Genomic DNA, 13,739 nt, shown 5'->3' with positions numbered 1-13,739 from the left:
TGATGAGCAGAAATCCCAAGTCTATCATGCAAGAACTGCTTTAAATTCACAAAGTCAAATTGTTTCATGTTTGTGTTTGGAGAAGCAGAGCACTAAGTGCTTTATTTCAATAGGGAAGGTAAATTTACATTCAGATATTTCAATGATAATAGTATTTTATTATATGATATGATTACATTTTTACTTATGAAGCTCTTCCTTCACCATCTCATCATCTCTTTTACCTCTTTCGTAATTCAAGCTCTCATCTCACAGTCCTCTGGGAAATGCTGTATGGTTGGATTTTTTTTTAAACAGGGAAAACTCTTTGAAAACTGTTCTGCCTCCCCTTCTTTAAGTCTTACCTGTAACTGATATAAATAGAGGTATAATTAGACATTAAAAAATCAACACATTAAGCTTCTTAATTAATTATGATTTGCCTATTGATTTAATGCCCTCGTAAATTATTCTGCAGAGATGAGATTGCCTTTTCCAGACATAATTGCATTGTCTATCCTATAGAGGCTTTCCAAAGAGTTCTGCAAAGCTGAAGGCACTTATTAATTGTAATAACAACCAATGCACCAAGCAGGCATTTGCGCTGTCCTTTCTTGCTCATAACTTCCCAATCTGCAGGCAATTTACAAAATCCCTTAAATTGCCTATTTACACCTCAGGCTTTTTTTTTATAAAAACCCCTAGCTATAAATGCCTTGAAAATCAGGTATGCAGACTTATGTATCATATTCCAAACACCTTTTGTATCTCACAATGTTATGTGTAGTTTCTTGGCTCCAATATTTTCATAACTCAGGGCATATGTTAAATGAGTTAGATCACAGCTACCCACAGCTATCTAAAAGCATCACTACTGAATTCTAGGCTATTTCCCATTGCCTCAGGAAATAATTACATGTAATTGTCCCAATTCAGAGGGCAGCAATATTCCCTGGGAGCATGCACACAGCATCCACCAATGAAGAATGGTAATTTATAGGGCACATATTTCTGTTACCTGATATTGCACAGGCTTTTGTGATGAGTGATTAACTTTAAATAACTTGATAATCAAGAGAAGATTAGGAGGGAGTGGGATCAGGTGGTTTCTCTTCTTAGCCTCTTCCCTATGGGTTCTCTTGTGACAATGCTGTGCTCACAGAAGGGTGGGTGAAGGAGCAGGGTGAGGAGGCAGCACTCATGGAGGTGTAGAGAGCTGTTCCCATCCCTTATGGCTCCTCATTTGGTGCTCTCCATGCCCCTGTGCTGGGCTGCAGACGCTGCACGTTTCTCATGGCTCACATAAATGGGGGCTCCTTTGCCAAGTTGCCAAGAGATTCACCCCCTCACCTCTTGAGAGCTGGGTTTGCTTTGCTCCCAAAGACCAGCAGCTATCAAGTACGTGCCCCAGCAGGAGCTGGGACCATCCAGGATCTGACAACAAAGCCTTTCAGTGGTAGGCTTTGTGCCAACCCAGGTGCCACACAGGAATTCACATACAGTTGGGTTGTTTGTTTACTTAACAGGGAGTTAATTTGCTTTAATCCAACTCTTTGGATGTCTTTGTTTGGTGGGTCTTTGAACAACTCCCAGGGAAGGGAAGTCCCACCTTCGCCCTGCTGAATTGGGTGGTGCAGGCAAATTCAGGTGATGGCTTTCTCACAAACAAGGCTCTATCTCCAAGAGCACAATGGTAGCCCAAGCATTGATCCAGAGGAGTGAAAGGGCAATAGTAATATCTGTTACTATTGGAGGTTCCCTCTATTATGCTTTTTGTTTCTCTTTTCATCTTGTAAGATTACATAGTTTAAAAATGAGAAACTTTTGAAAATTTCTCATTCAAATTCTTTCTATTTCACCTTTCCCCCTCCTCATTTCCAAGATTCTGTAGGTTTGCTGAACACTTTGCTTCTTTCAGCTGATCCCTTCTGCGTCCACGGTGCTATCTTAGCAGGAAAATCCTCCTCCTCACATCCTCCTCCTCCTTCTTTGTAATGTTCAGAAACTACAGTCGTGGGCAGGACTCATTACACTGAGGTTTGTGGGCATTTTCTGACTTATTTCTGACTTATTTCTGAAACTAATTATCTTATCAGCTCTTTTTGACAGGATTTGTTTTGTGTGTGTTGAAAGAAAACAAAGAGCAAAATCTTTGAACCTTTAGAGTCAAGTAAAATTGGGGTTCAAGCACAGGTAACTCCCCATTCCCTCAGACTTTGGAACAGCTCTTCCTCTGGCACCTGCCTTCTCTCAAATTGCTCTGCAAGATGTGCAAATGTTATTTTCCTTTCTGCTGTCAGCTCTTTTCTCCACATCATCTACTACTTCAAATAACGCTTTGAAAAGGAACTCTGATGTCTGCTTTCAGATGAAAAATGACAATCCCTGGGTAACATGTTCAAGCACATTGATGGAGAAACTATAATTTCAGGATAGCATCTTTCCCTCTACAGTCATGAGATTTATTGCTGATGAATGGAACAACTGAGAAGTAATTTCTTACTCAGAAGTTTCAATAGATACTCAAGGAAATGTCCTGATAGTCCATTGAGGATCTACATTAAATGTTAATTTGTATGAGTGCTTTCATAGCAGTGTAACTGCCTTCATCCCGGCATGAAAAGATACCTTCATGAGCACATTTTTCAAAGAAATCTGAGTGTTACTTTATTTTGGTTTTGTAAGATCTGATAGTTTCCCTTCTCCAAGATAAACTAATGTGTTCAAAACCATTTTTTCCCCAGCCCTGTGTATGTATATGCCTTGAGATATGAATATAGACACCCCTGTGCAGAGGAAGGAATGCCATTCCTGGTGTGTTCCTGCAGCAGGGCATTCAGGGGAGACGAGAGAACTGGAAGTTAAGCCTAGAGGTGTAATGGTGCCAGAAGACCCTTGTGAGCATGTGGGTACCCACAAGGGCTGGTGAACATCACGTCCAACCAGCAGCACATCTGGTGGCAGCTTTCAACTCAGCCTTGTGGATTTCCCTAACTTTTCATCCAGGTCTAAGGCCTGTCAAATATCTTGAAAGAAGCTTTTGACAAAGAAATTATGCCCAAAGAGTAGGCAGGTTTTTTGCTGTTTAGAAATATAAATTTTCTCTTAAGAGGCCATGATGTGCCTGTTGATTTTGCTGAAGAGGTGATTGTCATAGAGATAAAGCTGCACGGCACAAAGGACAAAATGAAAGTGCTGGCAGCCTTTAAACATGGTGCCATTTATGCCAGAGTTACGATAAATGTTCTGAAAAACACTTCCAGTTATTTTAATTTACTTTTTCTCTGCATCCCTGAACTCTGATCACTTGCAAATTGAAGTGCTCTTAAAAACTTTAAGTACTCCATTAATTTTAAATTGCTCTAAACTCTGCAAGCCCAGAAACCCAAAGCACTCTTGAAAATATGTAGTGCTGCAATTACTTCGAATCACTCCAAAAATGTGGGTTCAAAATCCATTTTATGTGTTTATTTTTTTTTGTGTTCGTATTTTCTCTCACAGTGCAACAAACACAGTGAAGACATAAATTCTTCAGCCAACTAGGAAAAAACCACATCATTTTAAGAACAAGCCTTCATCCAAATTGTTAAAATAAAAAAGGAGCAACTTTGAGAAAACTTGATGCACAAGGATTGCCAGAAAATATGTGTCTTCACACACTGCTATCCACACTAAATCTTAGATGCAGGCATCTAAAGCAGAAGATAGTTTGAGATGAGCACCTCAAGAGATTGGCCAGTGCACTGAGCTGGCTGCTGGTCTGGCTGGGAGCTGTATCTATATTTTATTACATATGTACCAGGCACCCTCTCTGTGGGAGCTGGGCTCCATCCCCCGTGTCACCTTCACATTCTCTGGGAAAATCCCTTTGCCCAGGATTTTTCTCCTGGGAAGCTGAGAGGCTTCAGAAAAAGGAAAACAATTCTTATCTCATTTGCTTCTCCTGTGTTGTTCTTACATGTGGAATGTGTTTGGAAATTGTTTACCCACAGATGATTGTTTCATTGGTTTCTGGTGTGAGTTATTTTGACTCATTGGCCAATTGGTGCCAAGCTGTGTTGAGACTCTGGAAAGAGCCACATGTTTTCATTATTAATATCTTTTTAGCCTTCTGTAAATATCCTTTCTGAATTCTTTAGTATAGTTTAATATAGTATTCTTTAATATAATATAGTATAATAAAATAATAAATTAGCCTTCTGAGAACATGGAGTCAGATTCATCATTCCTTCCTTCACTGGGGCACCCTGCAATACAATACCCCTGTGCACATCAGGCTCCTGGGTTGGTCTGACCATGAGGAGCCCAGTTCTCTCCCTGTCCCTGAGTTTTGTGCTCCCCCACAAACTCCTGCTTCCCTAGCACAGCAAGGGTGGTGCTCAGGAGGAGCCTGCAGACAAGCTGCCTTCAGCTAATATCTCATCAAAAGGAAATAGCCTTTTGGCAAGGCGTGGGAGGAGCAGCACAGTGCTGCCTCCACTGAGGACAAATCACTGTGATCTTCAGCTGCTGGAGGAGAGTTGGGGATGACTAAAATGTAATAAAGCAGCACAACAGGTTTGGCCCCCTGGTAAAGCCTTTGATATCAGTGGTGGCAATTGACAGATGAAACTAAGAAATGCTTCACATGCTCAGATGAAGCTGTCTGAATAAATAGAAACTTTAAACAGACTTTTCCTCAGAAATATGATGGGAAATAATAGCTGTGCTGGAAAGCTTTTGGGGAGCTCTGTAAAATAATTTGTTTTCCCAGAATTTTTAAATAAAAAAGATAATTTAGTCACCAAAAAAAAAAAATCAGCATCTGTAAAAAACATAAATAAAGTATCTAATCATTACTTCCAAGAAACAGTATCAAGTATTTAGGATTTCCTCCTTTCTAAAGTAACTGCTTCCATCACAAGTTTGTGGCCTCCCATGCAGCTGAGCAATGCAACACTTGAATCTTCAGCCAAAATAACCTTTGCAACTCTTCCTATCATAGGTAAATCTGCTGCTTAGGACATCTCTACTTTTAGGGTCTGATCTCTCTGATATGGTCAGCTGGGGGTGGGGAATTAAAATTCTAAAGACCATTTTTCATCTCTGGGGAGATTTTCACTTTGGGAGCTCACCATCCTTGGTTGCCTTTGGCACAGTCTAAATTACATGGATACATGACTTTGAGCCTGTGTGTCCTGCAGTGTCCCCATGGCTGTGACCAGGAAAGGATGTGCCATCAGAGGATTCTCTGGGAAACCTTCCTTGGGGTGAAATGGACCCACCAAAATGCCTTTTAGCCAGTTTTGTTGGTTGGTTGGTTGGTTGGTTGGTTTTGGTTGTTTTTTGTGTTTGTGGTTTTTGGTTTTGGGTTTTTTTTTTTCCTTTGGAGGGTCCAGCAGCAGTGCCAGCTGGTTCTGGGGTGCAGAGGCTTGGTGTGTTCCATGGGGACACTGTCCCTGCTCCCTGTGACCACCAGTGTCTTGTTACACAGTGAGCACAGCAATTCCCTAGTGAGGTAAGAGCATTGACAGCTGAGTCCATGCAGCTTTTTGTTGCTACTTCCTTATCAATGCCACAAAATCAGTCAGCCCATAAGTGATTAATGATAGCTCTTACTGCCTTTTTCCTCCTCCATCCTCCCCCTGGCAGATGCAGCAGCTTAGACCTGCTTTTGCTGATCACCATGTGTATACTCCAAGACAGTGAGGGAGTCACTTCTGCATGGGTCCTGTCCCCTCACTGCCTGGCTCTGTGCTGGCACCCAGCATGAGAGCTGCTGAGAGGGAAAAGTATCCTAAAACACTTTAGCCATCATCACTGGCTAATAACCTAAAATCCATCATTACTGCATGGAAGATAAATGAAGAATCATTACATGTGCCAGCTATTAAGTGATACATGACGAGGTGCTTTAGCAGTTGATCATGAAGAGACAAAACTACTCTATGAAACACAGTGGAAGGGGAAAGACAGAAGAATCTGTCTACATTAAACTAAGACCTTTCCAAGAGATGAGACACTGCTTTTGTTGTACTGAATTAACTTTTAAAAAATAAAACCATTGGATTGTGTTGGAATAAAATAGAGGTCTTTGTTCAATAGATAGAATCCTATCTGATAGTAGTGGCTGCAGTCTCAAGCTGTGCCATCACTCTAATAAAAGTTGCTGTTTTCCAGTGCAAAGCCTGATGAAAACGTTTCACTGTCAGTGGATCCACTTCAGCACTTAAGGGCATGCTGCAGCAGCCAGCAGCCTCCCACTGCACAGTGTTTCAGAAACAATTGTCTCAGGCTCCCCTGTATTAGTCCTTTAGCCACTTTATACCTAATTAGCCCTCCTCAGACCCAGCTCTCTCTCAGAAGCTGATCTTCTAGGCACAGTTCTACCACATCCTCATTCTTGCTGAGCACAAGTGCCCCAATCCCTTTCAGCACTGACTTTACCTATAACCAAAAGAAAATGTGTGTGGTTTCATCATGTTTGGCTAAGCAGAACACCTGCCCCTGCACCAGGGACCTCTCTGTTCCACTGCTCATTCTTGCCCCACCACAGGTCCGTGGCCAGCCACATCTGACAGGGTTTTGTGTAGTTTTTAGCAGGTACCAGTAAAACTGTCTGCCTTGAGACCAAGCAGTGATTTCTGTGGAGATTCCACTTGATACATGCCCACATCAGCTGAACTTAGAGAGGTAATTGTTTAGCTCATATTTGATTCACTTTGTGTGCTGTGTTGATTTTGTACTGAACTGGCTTCTTGAACATCACATGGTGGAATACCAAGTCAAACATTTTACAGAGGCTTAAATCAACCCTATTCCCTTTATTACGCAAAATTGTAATCTCATTATATTTTTTTAAATTCTAGTCAGTTTTAGAAGATCTATTCCTGTTGATGGGCATTAATGATATTATCCCTTCCTATTTTTTAATTTCTGCAGCTGTTTCTCACTGTCTGGGATCCATTATCACCACAGGATCAGAACTCAGCAGGCATCCAAACCATCCAACTTTCCCTTAAATAGCATCTTTTCTTCTCCTATTGTAATTTTCCTAGTACTCCATGATCACTGCAAAACCAGCTTTAGCAGGCCAGAAAAAAAAACCAAACAAACAAAAACAACCTGTAAGTTCTCCTCAAAACACTTATTAGCAAATTATTTACACTTCTGATTTGAAGAGGCTGAGCAATTGTAACTGTTGCTTGCTATCCCCTGGACTTCTGCTGTTATGCAAATTTTTGTACCTTCATCTGGTGGGAAGGCATCATTTGTGGTTGTTTTTCTCCTAGATTCAGAACAGGAATATTTGTTCATTAAAAACATTTGCCTTTCTGCATAATTGTTGTCATTTCTATAATTTCAATATGGTAATAGTCCAAACACATCATTTAGTTTATCTTCATCCCTAATACATTTTAAGACTTCCTTACCGCTCTTTTCTCTGTAACTGTAGCCTGTTTCTTGTATTATTTTCCTTTGCTTATCTAATTTTTCCAGTTTCTAATATCCAAATTACAGTAATTGCAACATTCCCTTTTTCTGTTTATTTTCCATTTGGATGCAAACATTGCACTTTTCATTGTTTCTCAGAGATGTTCCATTTCTGTATAACCATTTCAGGTATCCTTTGCCAGCAGAGGGACCAGGGCTCTCCAAGGCTTTGGCTGCAGTAGCCTCCAAATATATTTGTGTGTCTTCTGTTTCAAAGTTTGCCCTGGTGTATAATTGTTTTGCACTGGGAATCTGACTTTTTCAAGGTACGAAATGAATGTGTAACTGTTATTTTTTTCCTGCTTTCCACAAGTAATGATCAACTGTTGATCTTGGGCCCCTGAAGGAACATCTCTGTTCTTCAGTTAATTCCTCTCTACTGAGGGCAAATAGTACCTAGTTGGATCCCACTTGTTTTTGAATTAGCTGAAATAACTCTAGAGCTTTGGGATGCTGGCAGAAATAGAAATACCTGAGTTCAGGCAGCCATCCCTAGGCATTTTCTCACTTCCACTTCCATCAGAGGCATAGCCTGAGCTGCACACATTTGCTGGGCTGGGAGAATAAGTGCACTCTTGTGCAGCAGCTCATTCCTCAAAAGAGGGTGTCCGAAAACTGCAAAAAGTTTCTCAGTGCTGGTTAATGGACTTCTGATTTTTGCTTTTCTACACGGGGTTAATTTATCAGTTGATGAGCATTTTCTGCTGGATAGGCAGCACATTTTCTTGATTATTTCTGTTTCTGCCTTTAGATAACAGACCTAGATAATCAGAGGCCATCCTGTGGGTATGAAGGGTATGAGGCTGGCCCAGCTTCTGCAGTCAGAGCCAAGTGATATTCACAGTGGCAGAATTTTGAAAGAGGTAAAAAGGTTGACAGGAAACTCTTGATGCAAGTGATGATGGCATGTTGTTTTCCTTCAGGAAGCGTTCACCTCCACGGTGACTCAACCAAGAAATGGGTGAGATGAGTGAGGAAAGCTGGCAGGACATAGAGTGTGTTTGGATGGCTGTCCTGGGGCTGCTGCCTTTCCAGATCACCTGGCTTGCAGGTCTGGGACTGAGTGTGTGTGGAAGGGCTGGCATCTGTGGTCCTGAACATCCCTCTGGGATGGCACCTCGCTCACTTCTCAGCCAGACTCTGGAGACTTGTACTAATCACACAGTGCCAGACTTGAGAAAGCTCTCTTTTTAACTACCTTCTCCAGTATAGGCACTCTATTTTTTTTTGTGCATTTCTCAAACAAAGAGCTCCCAATGCAAAATTCAGCTAATCTGGATAGCATGTGAGTTGGTCACACACTCTTATGGGGGCATTACCAGAAGACAAAGGCCAGCAAGCCATGAATACAGCACCCTCCTCTCTGATGAAGACACCTTTCTTTGCATTTTGCTTGAACAGTCTCAAACTATTTGAGCAAAATGAAAAAAAGAAAAATTCATTATCAGTTTCCTTCACACTGTACAGTCTGAATCTTAAAAAAATCACACTGGGTTGTGAATGAATGGAGAATAACATGTTATATTCCTGAGAAATTTTAGTCCTCCAGCATACTACCCACTTGGATAACTGCTTGTTCCACATGGGAGCCAAATAATTAGTTCTCCATTTATTTATATCACCAGGTTGTAATTATTTTCTGGTAATACTCTTGTGTATTTGTATTTGCAGCTTTGTATAAATACAAAACAGAAAAGTAGCCCCTGTGCTAGGAATTTACAGTTCAATAACACAGAAAATAGTGCCACTTAAACAAACGTAGGATCTTCATGGTGGGCTCCATTTACACAGCTGGCCATCAGATCAGGTTGCTATCAGATAAAATACAACTAAATCACAAGTGTCAACTCTGCTCACATCAAAATTATTACAGAAAGTCACTTGTTTAAGGGAAAAAAACCTCAAAAGCAGAATCTGGGTTAAGTTTAATTGAAATTTAAAAAAAAATCTCTCAGAGAAAAGCCTTGCTACCATCTTCCTTATCTTGTACACCAGTCCACGCATTTCCCAACCATTAAGCTTCTCAGGAATTCTGATTTTTCTCCTTTTACTCCAAGATCTTTCATATGGTAGCCCATAGTTTCCTCTCAGCAATTTTTAGCATGTTCTCCGCAGTGATCCATTACCAGGTGACAGGCTTTTCACAGTATCCAGGGAGGAGGCAAAAACCAAATTTCCAAAGCACATGGCACTCTGTGCATCTGCAGCATCAAGATTCTTCCCAACAGGCTTTTATAGGAAGGCATTTGCTGGACATTTGCATTCTTTAGATGATACCAGGATTCAAAATCTTCTTTTCTACAGAGAGCAAGTAACTGAACAGCATCTCCAGGATACCACTCACAATGATGACCTCTACATGCACAGCAAAATTGATTAAATGCACACTTACTTCCCTGCAGTTTCAGCAAGGCCAGCAGGTCAATCACATTAATATCAGATACTCTGTTTTATTGGAGAAGTCTTGTGGAAATAAATGTCAGCATGGCTGCAGTCCAAAAATTTAAAGATTCACTGATGGAGTCAAACATAAATGGCTCTTACCTTGCAGTTTGACAAAGTTTCTTCCATTGATATTTCTCCCTAGGTACCTCAAGCTATGGATGCAATAGAGGACATGCTGTATACTTGGGAGAAATGTTAGGATAAATTATCATAGAAGAACAACGAGGCAAGTGAAATTCAGTTCTTTGGTTGCATTACTCCCCTGACATTTGGAGACATTATTATAGACACCTCCATTTGTCGTGGGCTCCTTTCAGGGCTGAGGAGACAAATCCAGACTGCTAAGACAGGAGCTACCAGACACATTGAAGGTACCTGCCATGAAAGGAGATTGACCATGGCCTGAAAAGCCCATTGTGCTGCCATCTCTGCAAAAGGTAGTTCTTATTTGTAAGGAACCTGCAGTTTCAGTGACAGATGGCTTGAAGGGTGCCCAAGCAGATCTCACAGGAATGCCATGGCCCATCAGCCTTTTCACTCGTCTTTTTGCAAATTCCTGTCTCCTGCTTCCTCCACCACTTCCCTGTCCTGAAACAGCCCATGATCCATGACGGGTGTCACTGCAGCTTTACCACAGTGGCCACATGGGCTGGAGACCTGAAAGCAGCAGAGCTTGAGGATCTTCTGCTCTGCTTTATTCAGCCTATAGCATTGCCTCCCATACTGCCTGCAAATCCCCAAAACGCCAGATTTTAAAGTTTGCAGTGCAGTATGTTAACAACACACCACACATTCAATTGTGTAACTTCAAATATCAGAGTGCTATAGAACAAGGTGGAAATTAAAGGGAAAGAAAAGGTCAATGTTTCAGCAGTCCTGTCCTCTTCTGCCCCACCATCACACAGGCAGTGGTACACTGAGTCTGTGCAACCCATCAAAAAACTCAAATATCTGCTGAAGCCAGTGAAATTGCTACAAGCAGAGGAGTATTTGTATGACTGGCAACCACTCAGTACATTTCATGTTTTATTTACTTGTATTCATCATTGTCAGATTAAATTAGATTTCAAAATGCTTGGAAAACAAATGCCCTTTATTATTAAAGAAAGATTCATTATCTTTGTGGCATTATTAAACTTGTATCTTATGCCCTTTTTAGTACCATTTTTTCCTAATTACCCAAGGCTTTTTGGCACCAAGAGCACTAATGAAATATCTAAAGGGCTGAAATCTAGCAATATTTTGTTAAAATAGAAAAGGCTTGGCTTTATTCTTGAAGGCAAAAAAATGAAGAGTAATGGCAGATCTTTGAAAAATATACATTGCATTTGCATTTTCAGAGATTGGCTCATACCTTGATTACTGGGTCCGTTGCTTACTCTTAGAGATAGGGTAAATATGTCTGTTCAAAGAGACTTGCCAAAGTCCCCGTAGGACCTGTAAATCACAGGCAGCAGCAACTGTGCTTTTCTTTGTGCCTTTGGGTCTCAGAACTGTTTGTGGTCTCAGCTGTTTTCATGACCAAGTGCCACACTGCCATATTAAACATTGTCCTGTGTCCAGTCCTGTGCATCTGAGCTGGCTGCATGTGGGGGTTTTACTGGCAAGAAGAGAATATTTAGAACACACCTTCCCTCAAAAACACCCTCCATGTGGCAGTGGTTTTGAGATGGGTTTCCTGGGAAGTCTGCTGCTCCCTGTCCTCCCTAGTGCAGACACAATGCTCTGTTGAGGGGACCGGGAGCAGCAGCTCCTCAGCCATGAATTACCATGGGAAATTAGGGAGTAAGAGACAAACCAATTATGGAAGCTGTGACATATGCCCTCAGAGGGCTTCATCAGCTGCAGCAGCATTTACCTAGTCCTCCACTTTGTATTTCAGAGGGCAAAAGGGCAGCAAACATTAAGGAAAGTGGCCCTCTGAGAGATTTCTCTCTCTCATCTACAACTGTGACACTTTTAACAGACGAAGGACAATAAGAAGGCAAGAAATAAACATTACACCTTTATTGGTTTGGATATTTTTAGACAGAGAAATGTTATTTAATGGGTAGAAAATATTATAGAAAAGAAAGGTCTTTTGCACTGCTGTAGAGTTTTCCATAAAACAGTGCAAGGAAGTCAGGCAAGAATTTGATTAACAACTCTAAGCTTGGCATTTTTGGTACTTCAATATAATTTATCACCTCTTAAGAAGTGGCTTGACCAGACTCTGCACAAGTTATTGCAGCGGAAGTATATGATAGTGTCACCTATCAGAAAATGGCAAAATGAAATGGGAGCCAAAGGCTAAAAAGACAGCACAAAATGTTTAATAAAGACAATATTCAGCAAGCCATGTAGGTACACCAGCTTCCCCCACACTGCAGAGTTTTTCAAAAGGACTGTGGCTCCTGAATTAAGGCACTGCTGAAGTGCAGGCAAGTTCAGTCAGGAATTACTGGGTGAGATTCAGTTTTGGAGGCTGCAGACATCCTCAAAAATCCATTCTCATCCCTTGTGGGTGAAAAACCACTTGATTGTGTCCTTTGATTTCAGCTGGGGCAGTGTCACTGCAGGGCAGAGCAGGTTGGACATCTTCCTCCCTCTCAGCAGGGAGGTGTCCCTGCCCCTGGATTTCTGACCACACAGGAGCACATTCAAACTTCTGCATAATAGTGGAGCAGGCTCTGGGGTTTTTCCTTACTGTCTGTGGCCCCAGACACCTTTGTGCACTGACACAGCCACATGGAATGGCAGTGGGATCCTCCAAGGAAAAGGCACAGCACGAAGCCTGCTCAGGAACAGCTTCTCTGGGTGTTACAACTGCTGGTTCCTGTGGTGACTGGGGAGCCAGCAGGCAGATTTTTGTGGTTATAGTTATCCCCAGTGAAGAGTTCTTTACCTCACACTGTGCTTCAAGCTACAGGGTTTAACTGATATTAGCCTTTTTCCAGCTGTTTGAAATCTAGTGAATAGTGCTGCTTTTCTTCTCCCCTCTGCCACTGCTTGCCTCTCTGATGGGAATATTTTGGCTGTCTTCCCATCTGAAGATGTGTTTGGAAATTTGGATGAGTCCAGGGAGTGAATTGTCTCTTTCATTGTCTCTTGCTGGTGCAAACACCACTAGAGTTATTTGCCTTCATAGTTATTTCCACCTCCACATAATCATTGTAGAACACCAACCTGCCCTCAGCAGAGGTTCTAACTGTCCTGTGGCTGGTCCTTCTCAGAATGAGCTGTTGCTCGTGGTTTTCACATGGTGTTTTTGCTAGCAATGATTCCACAAGCATTCACAGAGGTTTGCTGTCCCTCCACATGCTGCCTGGGCACCACGCAGAGGCTGCATGGCAGGGGCAGCACAGCGTGGTACACATAAATTGTGGTGCATGTTTCAGAGTACTGCTCAAGACCAAGGCAGTAAGATGTTCCTGTGAATCACAGAAACCATGATACAGGAGAAATATTTTTAATAAGTGATCTGACCATTTTTATAATTTATTTAAAACTAATAGTGTCCTAGGATCATTACAAAGAATGTAATATTTTTTAGTAATAGGCACTAAGGCAGTTCTGTAGCAGTTTTACTGTCATTACTATCCACTTAACCACCACTTACATTTAGAGATATTAATTTGTTTGTGTGTATGTACATACACAGCACTTGATATCAGTCCAGGATCAAGTTTCTTAGAGAAGGAGAAAATTTTGCATCTAAGATACTGCTAGCCACAAAAACACTTGGGGAGTAATGGGAAATGCAAATGCTGCACAGATGCTTGGAAGAGATCCAAACAAATGCTTTTAAAACCTACATCAAACCTTCCTATTCTGTTGCTGCTGCTGTGTGGTATCATGTACAG

Source organism: Passer montanus, unplaced genomic scaffold (genome assembly GCF_014805655.1).
Source record: "Passer montanus isolate IOZ18808 unplaced genomic scaffold, ASM1480565v1 scaffold9, whole genome shotgun sequence".
Lineage (NCBI taxonomy): Eukaryota > Metazoa > Chordata > Aves > Passeriformes > Passeridae > Passer > Passer montanus.
The sequence above is the reverse complement of the archived record's forward strand: the minus strand, read 5'-3'. Positions refer to the sequence as shown.